The sequence below is a fragment of the Oryctolagus cuniculus genome, chromosome 19 (genome assembly GCF_051225735.1).
Source record: "Oryctolagus cuniculus isolate XC-2025 breed Fujian yellow rabbit chromosome 19, ASM5122573v1, whole genome shotgun sequence".
Classification (NCBI taxonomy): Eukaryota; Metazoa; Chordata; class Mammalia; order Lagomorpha; family Leporidae; genus Oryctolagus; species Oryctolagus cuniculus.
Genome location: NC_142885.1, coordinates 60,495,930 through 60,517,679, shown reverse-complemented (window position 1 = coordinate 60,517,679; position 21,750 = coordinate 60,495,930). Strand labels below are relative to the sequence as shown.

The window sequence follows — 21,750 nt, the reverse complement described above, 5'->3', positions numbered from 1 at the left end:
TGAAATGTATTTATCAAGAGGGATGCAAACACAGTTTGTTAGCTTGACTTAGAGCTTTCCAGTATTTGGACCACATGGTGGACCTGCCTTTGAACTTTGACCCCCAGGCCCACATTGCTTGGGGAAAACCTGTTGCTGAGTGCATTGTTCAGGTGGGCATGAGGCCACCCATGGCCAGAGACCTGCAACAGGAAGGCACATCGGGACTTTGTTCATTCATTTCCTAGGTGGTGAATGTACAGCCCATATATTCTCTTCCTTACAAAGTCACCAAGAGAAACAGAAAAACCCTTGCCTCTGTGTGTGTGTGTGTGTTCCTAGGGCTGGTGGTTTTTAAAACACAGAGATTCATTTTGTCCCGGCGCTGGGAGCTGGAAGTGTGAGATCAAAGTGCAGGCTCTGAGGAAGGATCCTTCTTTACCTCTTCCCAGCTTTGAACAGTTCCTCCCCATCTCCTGTGGCCCTGGGCTTGTGGCTGCGTCTCCCCGATCCCCGCCTCTGCCTTCCTGTGTCTCTCTGTGTCCTCTCCGCTTCCTATAGGGACACCAGTCACTGGCTTTAGGGCCTACCCTCACCACAGCATTACCTCACCACAGAATTACATCTGCAAAGACCCGATTTCGAAATCGGAGCATGAATTGGGATTCCAGGTAGACGTGGATTTTACAGAGAGAGGATTCAGCCCACTACACTGTCCCTAAATAAGTTTGACCTATAGAGTTCATGTTTTCCTCTCTCCCTCTCCTTCTCCCTCCCCGTTCCTCTTCCTCTTCCTCCTCCCTCCCCCGTCCCTCTCCATCACCATCTCTCTCTGCCTGTCTGTTTTTCTAAGTACTGTGCTAGCTGGGTTGGGCCTGTATTGTAAAATTGATTAGGACACAGACTTTTTTGTACTCCAGAAAGTGCCTCTTCCCTTAAGGGTGGACAGAATTTGCCCGCCTGCTGGCGTCGTTTGTCAGCTTCGTGTAACACCAGTCCAGTCCGTGTTCCCGCCTCTTCTTCAGTACGGTTGTTGTCTTCCTGTGGTCAGCACGTTCAAGCATGGGAAGCTTTGAACTTCGATCTTCTCTCACATCTATGTTTCTAGACCTTTTCGATTCCAGTGGGATTTATTTCTGTTTTCTTTTGTGCTCATGTAACATTGCCAGAGGTTTCTGTCTCTCTCTTATTATTTATTTATTTATTTTTAGTCTTTTAACGGAGCTGGCTCTTTGATCTCTCTGATAATTCTATTATTCTGTTTTCTAATTTGCTTATGTCTGCTTTTATCTTTTATTTCTTCTGCCATCCTTAGATTCACTTTATTACTTTCTGTCACAGTTTTTTAGCTTGATACTCTTTTGTTTTCTTTTGTTCCTTCTTATTTAGGAAGAACATCACTTAAGCTTTGCTTTTCTCCAGGCACAGAGAAAACAATGTGTTTGGAAGAGGGCATGCATATAAAAAGCATAGAAAAACTCTCTCGCTCTCTCTCAATTTAATAAAGAAAAATTTAAAAATGTCAAAACCATAGAGGTTGGGGACCTGGCTAAAATGCTAGTTTTTTCTGATAACGCCTCTATGCACATCATCCATTCTATACGGTTGCTCCCTGATGACTGTCCCCTAGAGGCCCCAGGTGGTTAACATCCAGGGAAGGCCCGGGCTCCATCTTTCCAGTAGCCATGGAAGAGATGGCTTTCCACCCTTGTCCTGCCTGCTGAATCAGGTTTGTCTTGTTTGAGGGCCCTGAAGCCTAAGTGGTTCTTATTTAGAATCGGATCAGCCAGGCCTACAAGTGACAAAACCCTTTAGGACACTGCGTATCTATGAAGATAACCTTACGCACCGACTCGGTTCCCTGTCCCCTGGCACAGAGCCTGCCCTCACCCCCAGCCTTGGCTGCCTAGAAATCTGTCTCCATGGCTCTGGTGAGATTTGCTCAAGAACTCACAAAAGAGCCTTAAAAATGTGTTCTTTCCATGTCGGTTTTCTGAACTTGGTTTTGAAGAAGTATGTGCATTTCACATCACTTGCCAAAACTGTTGGCATAAAATGGTTAAGTGTCCTTTTGAAAAAATTAAAAATAGAGCAGCCCTGTGATTGTAGCATTCCCACTATTGGGTAGATAGCCAAAGGAGATGAGATCAGTCTGTCGAAGAGACATCTGCACTCTGTTTATTGCAGCACTAGGGCCAAGATACGGAGTCCACCTAAGTGTCTGTCAACAGAGGAATGGATAAAGAAAGCACGGTGTATACAGACAATGCAACACAGTTCAGCCATGGGAAATGGTGAGAGCCTGTCGCTGGCAACAACATGGATGAATCTAGAGGACATGTGTTGGGTGTACCCTGTGTTCACCAAGTTTTGGCTCTCAAAAAACCAGAGAACCCTGTGTCATGGGATCAGAGCAAGTTAACTTCTTCATTGGAAGCCAATGTCCTGGGAGAGGGGCCGTTGTCATGAGTGGGACGTAGCAGCGGGTCCCTCCGAGCAGGCTTGGTGCTCCGAGCCTTTGTGCTGCCGCAGGTTTCTAGGTACCGTGGGCTGAGTGTGACAGAATGGCTAAGAGCCTACAGGAACAGCTCTGGTGTGGAAACCTGGCTGGGCTAGTTGGCTTTGAAATCTATTGTATAGGGTCGTTGGGATTGAGTCAGAAAACTAAGGAGGGGCTGGCATTGTGGCACAGCAAGTTAAACCACAGATCACTGTGCCAGTGTCCCATACCAGAGTGTAAGTTCAAGTCCTAACTACATCACTTCTGGTCCAGCTTCCCGCTAATGCAACTGGGAGGGCAGCAGATGATGGCCCAAGTATTTCAGCTTCTGCCATCAATCTGGGAAACTCAGAGTTCCAGACTTCTGGCTTCAACATGGACCATCCTCAGACACTGCAACCATTTGAGGAGTGAATCAGGGAATGGAGGATCTCTCTTTCTCTCTCTTCTCCCTCTCCTCTCTCTCTCCTCTCTCTAATGCTCTTCGGGGGTGGGGAGAAGGGAGGGAAGGGGAAGAAAAAGAAGGTAAACATAGGAAAAGCCCACAGCATGGTTCCTGGAGCTTTGCGAATGTTCAAGTCTTGTGTTAATGCTTTGATCATTAAAGTCGTCATCAAAGTGCTCAGGTCGTTGGAAACAGGAAATTCTACAGATTTGGTCCTTGGTGATTTGCTGCTCTTTGAATCATATTCTTGATTGAAGTCCTCCTTGGACAACCTTACCCACCTCTGATCGTGCCGTATTTCAACAGTTAACACTGGTCCAGGGCCATTTAGAACAGGTTGTGGGAAAAGGAAAGGAATTTGAAAAGGAGACGTTGCAAAAAAAAAAAAAGAATAGGATGCTTACTTTTCCAGTTGGGAGCAGGAGTGACAATAATTTCCTTGAGGTGCAAACAGTGTGGCATTCGGTTCAGGCTCTACCCTGCCGCTGTCTCTGTAACCCCGAGCAGGGCAGTTAGCTTGCATGACCTTTTGTCTGGGAGAACGTGAGGCTTGACTGATCACAGCAACATTAGTTCTGCCTCTGTTACCTCTGCGGTGTCAGTGGGGGTGAGCCTTTATCTCATCACTGGATATAGACTCCATCAAGCACCACAACCCTCCTTTTCACTCTATTTTAAAAAAATCCTGTGATCCCTGAGTCACAAACTTAGTTTTACTTCTAAAATCCGAATGTCTTGTCCATCAACACTTCTCACTTTATTTGAAGATAATGCACTTCCTCCTTTTACAGCCCCCTTTATGACTGCTTGCCTTCCGGAAAGGGAGAAGTAGGTATTTCCACCCCCCAGCAGCACATACAAGAGTGTGGAAGGAAAAAAATGGTAGGAGAAATCAGGCAGGGAAGGAAGTTCTTGCTTGATGTCAGAGTCAAGAGATGGGACTGTGCCCCCTCAGAGCATTCCTAATGTCCTAGTTTAACACCTGGTAACGTGTGCTGGGGACAGGATAGGCCAGCAGAGATGTTAGGTGCTTTTGGACCACGTGGGACCACCAGTGGGCACTCGGGTGGTCAGTGTCGCTCAGGCTGCTGTAGGAATCTCTTTAACTCCAGGGTCTGGCAGTCTACCCCCAGGCTGTGTCAGTGCCCTTCCTGGCCACTCTGAGATCATATCTACCATGATCTACCAGCCAGGACAGTCCACGAGAAACTGTCCTTCTGTCAGGCAAGCTTTAGGCTTCCAAGCGGATGTCCTAGCCATGGCCTCTCACCCTCTGGGTGCTCAGGGCAAGTCACAAACAATGCCTGCCCCTCCACCTCTCCAATGACGGAGAATGAAAATCAAACTCTCCGTGGCCTCCCAAAAAGGCTGTTCTCCATGGACTTAAAGTTTAGGAACAAATAAAACACGCACACTGTGGGACCAGTGCTTGATGGAGCAATTAAGAGGCTGCTTGGGACACCCACATTCCGTAGTGGAGTACTTGGCTTGGATCCCAGCTCCTGCATTTCCAATCTAGCTTCCTGCTAATATGCACTATGGGAGGCTGCATGCAATGGCTCAAGTCTTGTGTTAATGCTTTGATCGTTAAAGTCATCATCAAGGCCGGCGCCGCAGCTCAGTAGGCTAATCCTCCGCCTAGCAGTGCCAGCACACCGGGTTCTAGTCCCGGTCAGAGTGCCGGATTCTGTCCCAGTTGCCCCTCTTCCAGGCCAGCTCTCTGCTGTGGCCAGGGAGTGCAGTGGAGGATGGCCCAAGTCCTTGGGCCCTGCACCCCATGGGAGACCAGGAAAAGCACCTGGCTCCTGGCTCCTGCCTTCGGATCAGCGTGGTGCACCGGCCGCAGCAGCCATTGGAGGGTGAACCAACGGCAAAAGGAAGACCTTTCTCTCTGCCTCTCTCTCACTGTCTGCTCTGCCTGTCAAAAAAAAAAAAAAAAAAAAAGTCATCATCAAAGTGCTCAGGTCGTTGGAAACAGGAAATTCTCCAGATTCTCCCACCCTGTGGGGGACCTAGATTGAGCTAGGGGTTTCTGCTGGTCCGGCTCCAGTCATTACAGGCACTTGGGAAGTGAATCAATGAATGGAAGATCTTTCTGTGTCCATCTTTCTATATCCCTGCCTTTCAAATAAAATGAAAATAAATACAAAATTTAAAAACCACCCACACCTTGGATATGTATACTGGGAATTTGGAAAAAAAAATCCTCCTAAAATCCACTCTCAATCCCTATTGATTCTTTCACATCCTCTTTGTGGATGAGGGATTTGGCTGGTGATACTCATCCTAAAGCGGTGGTGATGAGAACCTCCATCTTCATCTGCCAGTGCCCTTCGAGGTTTCCCTTCTGTCTCATCTCAGTGCTTTGCTAATGTCCTAGTTTAACACCTGGTACCATGTGCGGGGGGCAGGACGGACCAACAGAGATGTTAGGCAGCTTATTATTCATGTCGTCAAGGAGACGTAACGACGCGACGGATACATGAGAAACTCCAAGCAAAGCGGCTTGACGCTCAGGAAGACCTCGACGATGTGTGGATGTCACTCGCTGTGAGCTCCCAGCCTCTGGCCAAAGATGTGACACACGGGAAGCATTCAGTAAATGCTGATGGATGACCTGGAAATAATTTAGTGCATTTCAAGGCAGAATAAACGCCATGCTAATGAAGTGCACGGGTTCTGTGTCACGGCAGCCAGGGGAGCAGGAGGTAATTCTCACGGTGTCTGGGAGAGCAGAGCACGTGTCTCTGGAAGAGCCAAGCAGGACTAGAGGAAGTGAGGGTGGGCGCTCATCCATGGGTCAGGCTGGGCTGAGAGCTGGCTTAGAGCATGTTTAGGGACGGATCAAGCTCTCTCACTTAGGGGTCTTTCCACCGTTCACCAGCTTCGTCAGCCAAGAGAAGGTATTTGTTCATGAGAATTTGAAGTGAAGAACCAATGATTTGGTACAGTGGGTTAAGTCACTACCTGCAGTGCTGGCATCCCATATTGGAGGGCCAGTGGGAGTCCCAGCTGCTTCTCTTACGATCCATTCCCGTCCTCCGAATGCAGCAGATGACTCGAGTCTTTGGACCCTGTCACCCACGTGGGAAACCAGGATGGAGTTCTGGGCTCCAACCCCAGCCACTGAGGCCATTTGGGGAGTGAACCAGAGGATGAAAGATCTAATTTTCTCTGTCTCTCCCCCCCTCTCTCTGTCATTCTACCTGTCAAATAAACCAATCAACCTTTTATAAAATGGGGGCTGGCACCTGCAGTAACAGCATCCCATATGGGCACCAGTTTGAGTTCCAGCTGCTTCACTCCCAGTCCAGCTCCCTGCTGATGCGCCTGGGAAAGCAGCAGACCTGGGAGACCTGGAAGAAGCTCCTGGCTTGGGATCAACCCCGCTGTGGCCTTTTGGGGAGTGAACCAGCGAATGGAAGATCTCCCTGTCTCTGCCTGCCTCTCTCTCTCTCTCTCTCTCTCTCTCTCTCTCTCTCTGCCTCTCTCTCTCTCTCTCTCTGCCTCTCTCTCTCTCTTTCTGCCTTTCAAATAAATCTTTTAAAAAGTGAAAGCTAGGTTCCAGCATCAGGCCTGCCTGGGTTCAGGCTTCAGATGGTCCCCTCCACCTCTGTTTTTGAGCTCTACCTCCTCTCCATGCAAGGGTCCCAAGGCGGCCAGTTCCCTTCTTCAGGCTAACTACTTCTCAAATGCAGAGGGGAATCCAGTGTGCCCTCATCCTGAGGCCCTTGGATACTGCCTGACCCTGGGGGTCCCAGGGCCATACCTTCAAGAGTGCTGTAGGGGAGATCACCCCAAAACTAGGCACCAGAGCACCTGGGCTGGGAATGGGCAGGGCTGGTCCCCCAGGGACCTGGAGCCACCAGGGGAGAGAGGAAGGTCTGCTGGGCAGGAAAATCAACAGATACACCCCCACCCACCACCCAGGCCTTCATTTTTACTCTAAGAGACCATGCTTGGGAGCTTAACTGCCCAGCTTCCAGCCCTGGTTCACTGACCATGTGGCCCCCAACCGAGTACATGACCTCTCAGTGCCTCAGTTTCCAAGTGTGTAAAGATAATAATAGCCCCTACTCCATGGGGCTTCGGGAAAGATTGAGTTTCTACAAAACACCTCCAATAGTGCCTGGAATGACCTGGGCCGATGCTAAGCCCACAGGAGCTCTTCTCTGGTGATTGTCCTCATGACCTGACCTTGTCACCCCACGGCTTTATGTTCACTCAGTCGTTCCAAGCATTTTCAGCCCTCCCCCCTCCCCCCTGTGTGTCTAGATGACGCAACAACTCCACCTGTCCAGCACACATCTGGGATTAAAACCCAAGTCCCTGGAACCCAGGCACTTGTGGTTCCATAAAGATCACCTTGCAAAAAAGGAGGGCCCTTGTGCAGGGCGCTCAGGGCCCGCTGAGCCACCCTGGGCCGTCCCTGCGCTCCGTGGCATAAACCAGGAGGAAACCCTAGCACCTGGTCCTTCCCTTGGGTAGTCTGCAGTCTCATCTAAAAGGCCAGAACACTCTGTCAGATACGGTCCAGGGGCAGCTGCCAGCTGTCCCCGCCAGGCTGTTTACAGAGTGACATCCTGCCTCTGCAGCTCTTTCTCACTTGGAGTGTGAATGAGCATTTGGGAAACAGAGAGGGATCAGAATCGGGCCGAATCCCAGTGGCTGACTCACCTGCTCGCGCTTGCTCCTGGACAACCCTTGAAGAGACAAAGCACAGCTCTTCCCCACGTAGTAGCAGGGGGTAACCCGAGAACGCCCGTTCAGCGAGGAGTCTGTCTCTGTGAAAGGGACCTTTCAGTGACACCGAGCCCAGTGTCTCCCTGCTCTATTTATAGGCTCTGTTTGTTTCATTTGAGTCCGGTCTCTAAAAATAAGCAATGAACTCATCCTGGGGACAAGCCAGAGTCTACAACTCCAGGACAACCCATAAATCCCTTTCCTTTCACTTCTGGTCCTGGAAGGGAACCTGTAGCCCAAAGGTGAGCCACTTGTGTGCTGGCCAGAGGTGGCCTTGAGAGCCAGATGTGTCTGAAGAGTTGGTTTTGTGGTGGTTTCTCTGTATGGCTTTCAGAGTCTTTGGTTTTGGCTTGTGGCCTCTCTAGCATCCTCCCGAAGGATCTGTTGGCTCAATGTCAGGTGTACAAAGACCCTGTGAGGAGCCAGACATCCCCCAGTAAGCCGTGTGCAGCAATGGAGAAGAAAGAGCCCTCTCTTTCTACTGGCCTCTCAACCTGGTGGCAGAGGCTCGGGCCAGGTTATCTCAGAAGGTAGATACCATTCTTGGGTTGGTCTTTAGTCTTGTGTTTTCAGGTTATGTGATAAGGACCAGGAGCCATGACCCACTTCAACTTGCAACATCTAACCCAGAACTTGTTGTACTAACCTCCAAAGGAACATTGTCCCTGGCAAACTAGTTTGTGCTAGAAGCCTCCCCCTTGCTGGCTGCATGACCCTCAAGGACCAGACCCACTGAGTCCAAAGGGAATGACTGGAATGGAGCCTTGGACTTGATGGGAGACGTTTGGGTCTTGTGAGCCCCCCACCCCCTTCTCCTTCACACATTGAGACTAAAGACAATAATCAGAGAGAACAGTGTCTGTTCACTTGGTTATTGACTCTCCCAGTATCGGTTATCGCGAATCCAGAAAACACTCTATGCGCAGGAGACACCATGACAAAGGGGGAGAGGTGCCGAGCGGGAGGCAGTGTCTACTGACAGTGGAAAAACTCCTGCCTCCTCTCATTCTTCCAGCTGCGCTGGGCTGGCTGACCCTGAACCGGCCCATTTAACCATTTCTCCACTCCCACGGTATTCAGGGGGCACAGGCCACGTGTCAGGCATAGGGCTGGGTGGAGAAAATCCCCAGCGGGCTAAAGAAACTGGTCCCTGCCCTTGAAGTTTGGAGTCCAGTGGGAAGGAAGAGTAAAAAACATCTAAATCAGAGGTGAGGATCATGCAGCCCCCGGGCCGTGTAAGACCTTGTTAACCAACCACAGGCAGGCCTCAGCACGCAATAAATCTATAGCAGGCTGCTTGTTGATAATTTTGCTTGGCCCATGGATGGTGCTATAATTATTCAAATGGCCCTTGGCATAAAAAAAAAGGGCTCCCTACCCCTGAAAGATGTCATTACAGGCCACAAGGGGTCCCACAGAGCAGACGTCCAGGTACTGTGTGGGACTTAGAGAAGGACCAGGCTGGTTGGCTGAGCAGACGATGAGCAACAACTATGACTACCCGTATTGGAGGTGTCCCAGGTGGCGTGATGTCTCCAGAGCACAGGAACGATGGGTGGCCACCTGCGTAAGGTGCATTTTGGGGTTTCTGCCTTGGGCTAACCATATACTGTCACTGGATTGTCCCAAGGTGTCACAGCCCAGCAGGTCTCAAGGAGAATTCATATCCACAGAGAGAATGGGAATTCCACCTGAGGGAATTATTTAAAGGCAGAGCGAGAAAGAGAGAGAGCAATCTTCCATCTGCTGCTTCACTCCCCAGCTGGCCTCAAAAGCCAGGTATGAACCAGGCTGAAGCCAGGAACCAGGAACCCCATCTGGGCCTCCCACATGCGTGACAGGGGCCCACACACTTGGACCATCGTGAGCTGCCTTCCCAGGTGCATTGGGGAGCTGGGTGGGAGACAGAGCAGCCAGCGCTGCAACCTCTGCTCTGATATGGGGTGTTGGCTTAGCAAGTGGCCGTTTGACCGGCTGTGCCACAACACCAGCCTCATGAACATTTTACATACAGGGCTGGTCAGAGACCTCTTCTAAGGGTGAGAGTATGACCCTTGAGCACAGTCCCGAATATGCGATGGAGTCAGGCCTGCACGGATTTAACGGAAGAACTTTCTAGACCACGAGGAGCGGCAAATGGACAGCTCTGATGCATGAAGATTGGATTGACTGAAGAATGACACCTGTGGGTAAAAACGTATTTCAGCCTGCACGGCCGTCTACCAGGGAGAGGCACCAGTATATACTGGTGAAATTCTGGGCGTGGCAGATCTGGGATTCCCGGAACTTAGAAGCCCAGGCAAAGGTACAACTGGAGAGAGAGGAACGTGCCATTGGCCTCAGATGGAAGGAACAGCCCGCTCTGATCTCAGGCCTTCCTGGGTGGGAGAGGCTGAGACTGCAAAGTGCAGGTCACGCTTGGGCACAGCCTCTGTTCCCTCCCTCTGGGTGCAATGCTGTGCATTTCCCTCCAGAAACTACTGCTCACCTCCTCCGGGGAAACGGGTGGCTCACGCTACGCAGAAGCATTTTTCAATTCCTGCCCCCACACCATGGTGACTGGCCCAGGGATGGGCACAGAACCCAGGGAAAGCTAATAAAACTCAACAAGACGTTGCCTAAGGCCTTCTGGCAAAAGGAAGCTTCCTCTTCTTTCCTTGGAAGCCACCAGTTTGAGGATGTGAAATTTAGAATCACCGTAGCCATTTATGACCTGGAGAGAAATCTAGAACTGTGAGGGGCTTCTGCCTGAGGATGAAGCCAGCACCACAGAAGAACCCCAGGAGCCCCAAGTTGCAGAAAGCAACACCAAGATCTTGTAACAGCATTGAACCCCTAGATCAAACCTTACCTGAATGGGACTGGCGCTGTGGCGCAGCAGGTTAAAGCCCTGGCCTGAAGTGAAGGCATCCCATATGGGCGCTGGTTCGTATCCCGGCTGCTCCTCTTCCGATCCAGCTCTCTGCTATGGCCTGGGAAAGCAGTAGAAGATGGCCCAAGACCTTGGGCCCCTGCACCCACGGGGGAGACCTGGAAGAAGCTCCTGGCTCCTGCGCAGCTCCAGCCATTGTTGCCAGTTGAGGAGTGAACCAGCAGATGGAAGACCTCTCTCTCTGTCTCTACCCCTCTCTGTAACTCTTTCAAATAAATAAAATAAATCTTAAAAAAAAAAAAAGAAAGAAAACTTGACTTGAAGCCTGCTACTTGCTGGATGCTTGAGTGGCCTCAGCCAATCCAGCTTCCTTTACGACATGAGACAGTTCAGGTTGGATTTCCACGTCTGGCAACAGAAAGAGCCCGCAACACAAACCCTACAGTGGCTAGGGCATGCTCTGCACCCTCGGTCTCCAGGAGGAAGTGACCCCAACGAAAAGGTCTGCCTCCCCCTTCTCTAGCTCCTTGTTTCCATGCCTCCTGTCGCCATAGAGCTAGGACTCCCGTAGAGAGGCAGGGGGAACAGGGGAGGAGAGGGGGCCCGTTTCCAGGCTGCGTTGCCACTTTGGGGGGAGCAGAGAGGCAGCTCCAAGGCTGACATTTCAGAGTAGAGATAACGAGGTAAAAATAAACTCCCGCACGCCTGGAGCAGCACTCCCTGCTCTCGCTTCACAGTCCTTATCTCTGCACTTTGGGGACAGAAAGGTGCCTTTCAGGTCCCCACGTGGCCTGGGCAGGGAGGAGACGTGTCGCTGGTTGCTTTCCATCTGTCCACACCCCTCTTCCTGTAGCCATCCTTGGATTTCGTGATCCTCTTTCACACCTTTGGCCTCAATTGCTCAGAGGTGGGGACAAGGGGGCGTCCACTTCTCAGAGAGGAAAAACAGTGGGGCTTGGAAAGCAGAAATGAGCCGTCCAGCGTCACACAGCGAATTGGCATTCACATGTTCCCATCCAAACTCGGAACCCTTTCTGTTTCCAAGCCGGGGTAGAAAGAGTTTGATTCCCTTTCTGCAGGACCTCGACAGCCATGGAGGCTGGGCACCCTACATCACTGGATGCCACCTGACACCCACACACCTTGTGTCCCTTCCACCCCCTGCCCAGCACAAATTCCATGGCTGCGGGGGACCAGTCTCCTTGGATGCTATCCTAGACTGGTGGGAACCATGCTGGGTCAAGGTACCAGCCCTGACCTTGCCACTAAGTTCAGAGAGGGTCCCTGGGCCTTAGTTTTCTCATTGATAAAACTGCAACTAAGATACACCCACATACTAGGATTGTCATAAGCATGGGATAAGCCACTGCATGCCAACCATGTATAGTTTGGAGCTGCTGCTTAGCATGGCTTTATTTGAAAGGCACTGTGTCTATCAGAGAGAGAGAGAGAGAAAGAGAGAAAGAAAGAGAGAGAAAGATCTTTATTCACCGGTTCACTCTCCCAAGTGCTCACAATAGCCAGGGTTTGGCCAGGGCAAAGTCAAAGCCCTGGAACTCCATCAGGGTCTCCCAGGTGGGTGACAGGGGCCCAAGCACTTGGACCATCTGCTGTCTCCCAGGCACATTAGCAGGGAGTTGGATTGGAAGTGGAATAGCTGGGACTTGAACCAGACACTCTGATATGGAACATGGGCATCCCAAGTGGAGGCTTAACGTGCTGCCTCATTAATGCCTACCACTCTGTGCCAGTGTTGTGTAGAGTGTCAGTGCCACCCACCCATGTCAGGAGAACTTGCCCGTTGGGCTCTTTCTCTCAGTGGTCAAGGGTTTGCATGAAGCCATTTCATAGTGAAGACCCCTGTGGTTGTATGTGACCGAAACCCTGGTCCTCGCTGGATACATGGAAGGGGAATTTGCTGGCTCAGTGGGAAGCTCTAAACACAGTCAAGGGTAGCTTCAGGCACAGCAGGATCCAGGGATGGAAATGATACTACCAGGTTTGGGTTTTGTCTCCTCATCCCAAGCTCCTTTGCCTTGCTGGTAGCTCCCTCCTCGTGGTGGCAGATGTGGCCTTAGGAATTCCAGTGTCGTCCTTTCAGGTTCAAAGCCAGTAAGAAGGAGCCAGCCCGGCGCCCCCAGCAAGTCCTCTGTGTTCTCAGTGCCCGTCCTTGGCCCATCCCTCACCGCTAATGGATGAGGAAGACAGGCCTAGAGGGTGAACCGGCCCGAGGGCCAGGGTGGGCGTGTTCTGCTCAGACCCCGCTCTGTGAGAGGGGCGAGCGTTGGTGCCAGAGGGAAGTCAGGTGTGGCTGCCAAGATGAAAGGTAGCTTCGGCAGCCACCCACACTCTCTGGCCGTGTGCCCCCAAGTGGACACTGACGCATGGACAAGGGTGAGCGAATGAGCGTGATCCCAGGGAACAGGACGGGCCACGGCTGAGCAGCTACATCAAAGATGGAAAGTCTCATCCAAGGCCCCCTCCGTACCAGCTGCTGGCCAACTGGACCAGCTGACCTCAAACGGGACCGCTGCTTGCGCCTGGCCTGCAGCCTGCCGGGTGGACAGCCAGCGTCCTCCACTAGGGGCTGACCAACGGGGCTCTTCCCGCTGCTGTCACCAGGCATGCTGTCCTGCTCATCATGCATCTTTCCTCTGAAAAGGAGCCAACCGCAGCAAAGAGCCCCCATCGTGGTCCATGAAAAAAAAAAAAAGTAGAGAGCAACCCCACTCTTCAGTCTGTTCTTGCCTGCTCTGAGCCCGAGCTCCCTGGCTGGCTTTGCTATTCAAAGGCACAATTAGCAAGTGCCAAGGAGCTCTGAGCGACACGCCTGGCACCACCTTGGGACTCCACGCAATGCACATAATTGAAAACAAATTAGAAAGGGAATAATGCTGCCATACGGTGACTCCATGTGCTCAGTGTCAGTGCAGTGTCGTTCATGTCCACGGCCATACCACCTACTCTGCTCTTAGTGCCGGGAGCAGGGTGTACCCCTCCCTTGGGCTCTGAGAATCGCCGTGTTCCAGCCACCCTGCAACCAGGTCCTCGTCCTCTCTTCTCCTCCCTGAGGCTGAGAGAGGAGCGGGAAAGCAGCGGGTACCAGGGCAGGAAAGCCTTATTCTACAGTAATTGGGGTAATTGTGGATGCATCTGCAATGGGAGAGTCTGGGAATTATTCCTAAAAGACTGGAAAGAATTTCCTCTTCTGATCTCGATGCTGAGCCAGAGAAAATCAAATTAGGAAAGCAAAGCGGCAGAGAATGCTCAGTGGGCGGAAGGGCCAGGGTTGGGCTGTTCGTGGGGTCCGGGTGGGAGGATGGTGAGAGGGGGAATCCTAGGGGCGCCTCCATTTGAGGTGTCTGCAGCTTTAGGAGGAGACGCTGAGAGCTGGAGAGATGAGAAGGCTTCCCTTCCTGTCCTTGAGGGGCTTCTAGAATGTTCTCCCTAGAGCTGTCGAGGACCAACCCCTGCAGCTTTTCCCACATCTCAGCTACAGCCCCCATTGGCAGAGCAACCCCACGAGTTCTCCCCAGCACCCCAAGAGCCAAAGCCACCACAACAAGCTCCGCCGGCGTGGGCGGTCCGGGACTTGTTTTTTGGCTTATTATTTTTTTCAAATCCTCCCTTGGAGGCGCTGGGAGGCATGGTCCTGTCACTTCTCTAAATCTTCTTCTGCGGTTGCTAAGCAGCACGCCTCCGCCCCTTCTCCACTTCCCCTGCTCCTGCTGCCTGTGTCTCTCCCCACTTGCCACCCACACGCCCACGTGGTGTGCAAATCACAGCTCCCAGGGTCCCTGCGGGGTCGCGGCGGGTGCTCTGCTCTGCAGAACAGGCACCCACGTCCTCACAGGGAAGGCCATCGCTGGAGGCCCTCTGGAGCCCCCCACAGGGGGAGGGCTGCCTCCCTGCCTTGATCCCAGCCTCCCTCTCTTCCATCTTTACTGTTTTCCAGCTCTCCTCCCTCTCTCCCTCCCTCCCTCCATCCCATGCCACCAGCCCTTGCTGGAGACTAGAGGGGGCCACCCAGACGCCTGCAGTTGCCTGGCAGGTGGCATACTGAGAGGAAGCGGCTGATAAAAGGTGGCAGAGGGCAGTGGGGACTGCTCTGGGATGATCGTTACCTGCCGACAGCGCCAGTCAGTTCTTGCTATGCAAGAGCACAATGCCAGGTTTAAAAAGAAGCTAATAAGCCAGCTTGCTTGTGAACCTTCAGATGCTAAAAACACCTCTTTGCAGATCAAGCAAAGAGCTCTCTGCGGGTCCCAGCTGGCACAGGGAGCCAGGCAGGATCTGTGGGCCAGGGTCTGTGATGTCTGGGTTCCATCTCAGTTGAGCTTGCGTGGCTGCAGGAGCAAAAAGCAGGATGGGCAGTAGCTGTAGGCAGCGAGCTGAGACTCCCAAGAACTCGGAGGAGGAGCCAGAGTCTTGGGGGTGGCCCTGGCCCCTATTTTTTCAGGAGGACCCCCATTGGAGAGCGTGGGGAGGGAGCAGCTCAGCTGAACACCAGGCAAATAAGGGGGCATGGGGTGCGGGGGCAAGAATGAACTGTCCGTTTTCCCTTAGTTCCCAAAGCCGTCCATCCCATTGTGTCCTCCCTGGGCCACAGAGATCATAGGTCGACGCAGGTCAGTCACTGCACAGATGTGGCCCCAGGGATCCCCAAGGGCCGGCCAAGAAGCTGTAGTGATGTATCACTTTACAGCTAAGCTGTGCCACAGGGAATCCCAGTGGGATTGTGGGGGGCTGGGTGGGAGGTGGCGTACACAAGGCCTGAGCTCTGACCTGCGTGGGAGTCGTTCAGGGCACACAGCCAGGGCTCAGCCCCCTGGCCCCAGAAGCCACTAAAGCGTTGCATGGCGTGGAGACCTGACCCAGGCAGGACAGCAACCCTCGTCACACAAAGCAGTCAAGCCCCAGAGGGAGCAGAAGCAGAGCCGAGGGCTAAGTGCAGTGTGTGAGAGTGGGCAGCTGGGGAGGCTGGAGCTCTAAGTGGCCATCCGGGGTCTGGACAGCAGCTGCAGTCACCTTGTGGCCGTGTCTCGTCAGCAGCCTCTGCACGCAGCTCACATCCATCTGCCCGGCTCGGCTACCCTGGCCTCGTCTGGCCCCACGGCTCACTGGCCTGGATTTGGAGGCCAGGCTCTCCCCAAAGTGCAGGGTTGGCCTGGGCCACAGCGTTCAACCATGAAGCCTCCAGGAAGGGCCAAGGGAGCTCATGTGGCTGTGGGGGAATGTCTCTCTCATGCACACGCCATAATCCCATCTGCAGGCCCCTGGGGGCTGGCCCTGCCCTGTGAACCTCCAGGAATTGATGAACAACAGCTGGGAATACAAATCTGAGCTGCGGCCAGTGACAGGGTCAACTTATTTACATATATTGTTTGTTTTTAAGAGTGGTGAGGGAGGGACTCGTTCCCAAGCCTTTGGTTTCTTTGGGATTTCAGAGTAGTGAGGAGGGGAGGAAGGGAGTCTGGGCTCTGCTGGCCAGTCCTTCCGGGCAAGAAAGGACTGACAGCAAGGGGAGCAGCCTAGGACCCCACCCGTCCTGCTCTCCCGGAGGGAGGGGGCACAAGAACCCTGGGAGGCCTCGGCAGTAGGCCCCCTGGAAGGGCGTCGCCTTCAGCCATCACCAGTCATGGGAGTAGGCGGTCGTGTTGGTGCACTTTTCGTGTCTGTCACAAAATACCCGAGGCAGGCTGCTTTATAAAGAGGAGGGCCGTGTTTGGGCTCGTAGTTGTCGAGGTTCACGGTCTAGGAACCTCCTACAGTGATGCCCCTTCTGGCTGGCAGGGTCCCCAGGCTGTGCAGAGCATTGCAAGGAGTGTGTGTCTGCATGAGTTCCCCAAGGCCCCACCTCTGGATTAAATCCTCACCTTCTGAAGACTTCACAGTAAGGATTCAGTTTCAGCACATAAAGCCTTAAGAGATACTCAAACCAAATGATACCCATTTTGCAGATGGAAAAGTAAAGCTTGAAGAGGTGAAGTGGAGGCCAGGCTGCTAACAAGAGCTAAGTGGGGGTTTCAACCAGGGCTGCCTGGCTGGGAAGCTCAAGCCGTTGCTGCAGATCACGGCCAGGGGGAAGAATGTTTCCATGATGATACTGTGGATTGCTGGATTCGATCCAGGTAATGTTTGCTGAGAAAGGAAACCTGCAGGGTTGGCTCTTGCAAGCCCAGCCTGTGCTCCCCCAATCCTGGGGCCCCTGAGGCCAGTCTCCCACCTCTCCACATCAACCACGCATGTCTGGCTTCTGAAACATTACAGAGCAACCATGACATTTTTTTTTATGAAAAATTTCAAGCAAACTATGGAATAATATCCAACAGCCACCTTCCACCACCAAGCTTAAGAATCCAATGTTTGGGACGGGTGTTTGGAGCAGCGGTATATCCACTGCTTGGGAACACTCATGTCCTGGGTCAGAGTGCCTGCTACAGGTGCAGGGTACTCTGCTCCTGATCCAGCTTCCTGCTAATGCGCATCCTGGGAAGGCAGCAGATGATGTCTTAAGTATTTAGGCCCCTGGCACCGATGTGGGAGACCCAGACTGAGTTCTGAGCTCCCGGCTTTGTCCTGGCCCCACCCTGGTTATTGCAGGCATTTGAGAAGTGAATTGACAGATGAAAGATCTCACTGTCCCTGTCTCTCCCTTCCAAACAAAATGAAAATAAATAAAAATTTTTAACAAGAATCAAACACTCATCAGAAAGAATATAAAGGTTCATGGGAAAAATGGAATTAAAATATAAGCTTATTTTATTACAAAAATGTTGCCATGCACTTTTTTTCATAATATGTTTTTTTCCATGAATTTTTTTTAACACCCCATGGATAGCTTGAGCACCTTGTGTCTCCCCTGGTACTAACCATTGTCCTCTGGGTGTGGAACTTCTACCCTGCATTTGTGTTTTTTATCATTCAGGGGCAGGTTGTTATGACTTCACATTAGTGTGTGTTCCTAATTCATAGTATTGTTTGCATATTTCCGTATTTATATAAAAAATGTCATGTTGTATGTATCTGAATGCATCTTTTTAAAAGCAGCTTAATTGAGATAGAATTCATATCCCATCTAAGTCATGAAGGTAAAACGTACAACTCGGTGAAGCTGAGCATTTTCAGAGCTCTGTGTCCCTCACCATGATCAACTTTAAAGGCATTTTCATGATCCCCAAGAAACACTGTCACCCCACCAGCTTGACCCCTAGTCTCCATCCCCCACAGACTTGGCGACCACTCATCTCTGTATGGATTTGCCTGTTCAAAACATCCCATATATTGAATCCCACCAATGCAATCCCTTTACCAATGGAGTCATGGACCTCTCGTATCTGACTTCCTTCCCTTTACCATTTATGTCGTGGCATGTGTCTTTTTCATTATTGACAGGTTGTATTCTCTATGTATACCACATTTTTATTTACCCATTTAGGTTATTTCTACTTTTTGGCTGTTAGAATAGTGCTGTTATGAGCATTCATATGCAACTCTCTGTTTTCATTTCTATATAGCTGGGAGTGGGATTTCGGAGGCAAATAGTGTATCTTATGTCTAAGTTTTTGAAAAACTGACAAGTGTTTCAAGAGTGGCCACATCATTTTACATTCAGAGAGTTCCAATTTCTCTGCTTCCTTGTCAACATTTGCTATTGTCTGACTTCGATTACAGCCATCATGAAGTGAAGTGACATCACTGTGGCTTTGATTTGCATTTTCCTGATGGCTACTATTGTGGAGCATCTTTTCATATGCCTATTGGCCATTTGTGCCTCTTTAGAGAAATATTAGCTCAGATCCTCTATTTTTAATTGGTTTATTTGTCTCTTTATTATTGAGTTGTAATAGTTCTTTGTATGTTCCATATACATGTCTTTTATCAGATTTGCAAAATTTTTTCTGCAGGTTTCTGTTTCTCGATGCTGTCTTTAAGCACCAAAGTTTTCATTATCAAGTCCAATTTATGAGTTTTATTTTGTTGTTTGTGCTTTGGGTATCATATCTGAGAATCCATTGCCTGATCCAAGGTTATTAATATCTATATCTGTTTTTTTTCTAAACATGTTATGTTTTTAGCTCTTACATTTAGGCCTTTGATCCACTTTGAATTAACATTTATCATGTGAGTGAAGGGTCCAGCTTCATTCTTCCACACATGGATATCCAGTTATTCCAGTACCATTTGCTAAATTGAATCATCTTGGCTCCATTGTAGAAAATCAATTGATGAGAAATGTGGGGACTCTCAAGTCTGTTCAGATGATCTATACATCGATACTTTTGTGAGTTCCATATGATCTTCATTACTGCAGGTTTGAAGTAAGTTTTGAAATCACAAAATATGAGTCTTCCAATTTTGTTCTTACTGAAGATTGTTCTGACTATTCCAGGTCTCTTGAATTTCCTTATGAATTCTAGAATTAACTTGTTAATTTTTGCAAAGATGTCAGCTGGTGTTTTGATAGAGATAGCATTGAATCTACAGATAACTTGAGGAGTATTGCCCCCCTGAAAATATCAACTCTTTTAATCCATGAACATGGGATGTCTTTCCATTTATCTGAGTCTCCATTAATTTCTTTCAAAGTTGTTTTGTAGTTATCCAGTGTAAAAGTCTCACACTTCTTTGATAAAATTCATTCCTAAGTTTTTTGTTCTTTTCTGTGCTATTGTAAATAAAATATTTTCTTAATTTCATTCTCAACCATTCTCCTTCTCAAGGAATAGAGGAAACACAACTGGTTTTTGGGTAGTGATCATGTATCCAGCTACCTGCTGAATGTGTTTAGTCATTCTATGAGCTTGCTGGTGAATTATTTAAAACCTTCAGTATATGAGATTTTGTCAACAAATAGTTTTACATCTTCCTTTCCATTTCAGATGTGTTTCTTTCTCTTGTCTAATTGCCCTGGCTAACTTTTTTCAGTACAATGTTAAAGAGAAATGGCAAGAGGAGTAGTCATGCTATTATGATCTTGGGGGGAAAGCATTACATCTTTTATCCATTAAGTAGTATGTTAGCTTTGGGTTTTTTATAGGTGTCTATGTGTCTGAGGGCATTCCTGTCTACTCCGAGTGTGCTGAGTGTATTTATTAAGAAGCATGTGATTTTTTCTTTTCTCTCTCTGCCTTGTGAGATTTGTCCATGTGTCACTATGGTGTGTAATTTCTACTTTTACTGAAGATTTTGCAGGAGAGATAGAGAAGGTTAAATAATATCACCCTCTCCTCTAATTACATCCTTTTTAAAAAAAAAAAAAAAGATTTATTTGAAAGGCAGTTACAGAGGGAGGAAGAGACAGAAATCTTCCATCTGCTGATTTATTCCCCCAAACGCCCACACCATCTGGGGCTGGGCCAGGCCAAGGCCAGGAGTCTGGAATTTCACCCAGGTCTCCCACGTGGGTGGCAGGGGCCCAAGCATTTGGGCCACCTTCTTCTGCCTTCCCAGGCACATTAACAGAGAGCTGGATCAGAAGTAGAATAGCCAGGACTCAAACCAGCGCTCATACGGGATTCCGGCTTTGCAGGTGGCTCAACCTGCTATACCACAACACTGGCCCCTAATTAAGTCTTCTTTCTCTCTCTCTCAAGTCACTCCCCAAAAGTTGCCACAGCTTTCTCCCTGCAGACACCCTCTCTCCCCTCTCATCCACTTGCTCACTAGAGAGCTTTCAGCAAAAATAGAGAACGCGTTTTCTCTTTAATCAGGATACAAGCGCAGGAGTGTGAGAGTGCCGTAGGATAATGTCTTCACTCTGCTGGGGTCTGGGAAAGCAGAGCAGGACAATGCTTCTGTGCTCAGACTAGAAGAGTGGATACAGGCTGGGCATCTGACCTAGCAGTAAAGATAACCTGTGTTCCCTACGGAAGTGCCTGGGCTTGGTACCCAACTCCAGCTCCTGAGTCCGACATCCAGCTAATGTGGACCCTGGGTAATGACCCAAGTAGCTGGGGCCCTTGTACTCATGTGAGAGACCTGGACTGAACTGCTGGTCTCTGACTTTGGCCCCTGGCCTTTGCAGGCATTTTGAGGAATGAACCAGCAGGTCGGTCTCCCTCTCTCCCTCCCTCCCTCCCTCCCTCCCTCCCTCTCTCCCTCCCTCCCTCTCTCCCTCCCTCCCTCTCTCCCTCTCTCCCTCCCTTCCTCCCTCCCTCCCTCCCTCCCTCCCTCCCTCTCTCTCTCTCTCTCTCTCTCTCTGTGTGTGTGTGTGTGCATGACCCTCTCAAATAAATAAATAATTTTTAAAAGAAAACTTGAACAGGATATTGTCAGGAAAGAGAGGAAATAGCTGGAGCAAAGCCACATCAGGATGTACCCCGCCATTGAATGAAACTGAACTGAACCCCTCACACGGTCTGGGCAGGTTAGCCTTGGTTGTTACTCAGAGGACTTTCTGTTCTTACAATCCTTGCACCGAGTCTGAGCCTCTGTAGGATTTCTGGCCTCCAGAGTTGCCCCATCTAGTAGCCACTAGCCATGTGTCTGTATAAATTAATTAAAATTAATTAAAATCAAGTAGCATTAAAAATTCAGTTCCTCATCTGCACTAGATCCATTTCAAGTAATCAACAGCCAGATGTAGTTGGTGGCCGCTATAGGACGTTTCCATCATCACAGACAGATCTCTCGGGCCATGCTGCTCCAGTGTTGGAGGGAGGGAAGGCATAATTGAAGAAGACAGCTGGGGCTGTGAGCCACACAGGTGAGCCCTGGGCTTCAGGCAAAGACAGCCTGGCTGGAAGGTTACTAGGCTGGATGCCAGCTCCGGCTCTGCCACCCCAAATTCTGTAGTTGTGGGACAAAGCACTTCCCCTCTCTGCTTTTCCCATTGCCAAGGAAATGCAACTGTTGGGCAACGAAGTCCTAGGAGTCTGTGTAGTGATTTATAGATTCTACTGTTGTTTAGCCAAAAAGGGATCCATAAACTGTTTTTTCCAGATGTAGAGAGAAGCAGCTCGGGCTAGGGGAGAGAGCAGCTGCTCTTAGCACTGCCCCGCTGAACCATCGTGGGCAAATCACTTAGCCTCCCTGAACCTGATTTCCACATCTGTGAAAGGTGGGCAAAGGATGTTGGGAGGACTTGAAGGAAAGCACACAGAGAAAGGACTGGGAGAACATGTGTCACTCGGGCAGGTAAACTGGGGAAACTGGAGAAACAAGAGAATGGGTTCATTTGCCTTTAATGTGCTAACTGCACTATGAATT

General features: G+C 50.2%; 1 protein-coding gene and 1 long non-coding RNA gene across 14 annotated transcripts in view; one reads left to right on the top strand and one right to left on the bottom strand.

Annotated features, from left to right (window-relative positions):
* Positions 1-7,757, bottom strand: part of LOC103348555 (uncharacterized) — a 35,441-nt gene extending 27,684 nt beyond the window's left edge. For 3 of the 7 annotated variants that reach the window (XR_016226297.1, XR_016226301.1, XR_016226299.1), the window contains exon 1: positions 7,602-7,756. This is a non-coding gene — a long non-coding RNA (uncharacterized LOC103348555). Of the gene's footprint in view, positions 1-7,601 lie in introns of all 7 variants that reach the window. The other 4 variants (XR_007920112.3, XR_016226298.1, XR_016226302.1 and 1 more) reach the window with 2 other exon arrangements.
* The window catches only part of MRTFB (myocardin related transcription factor B), a 295,069-nt gene that overhangs the window by 13,401 nt on the left and 259,918 nt on the right, over positions 1-21,750 (top strand). The window lies entirely within an intron of this gene.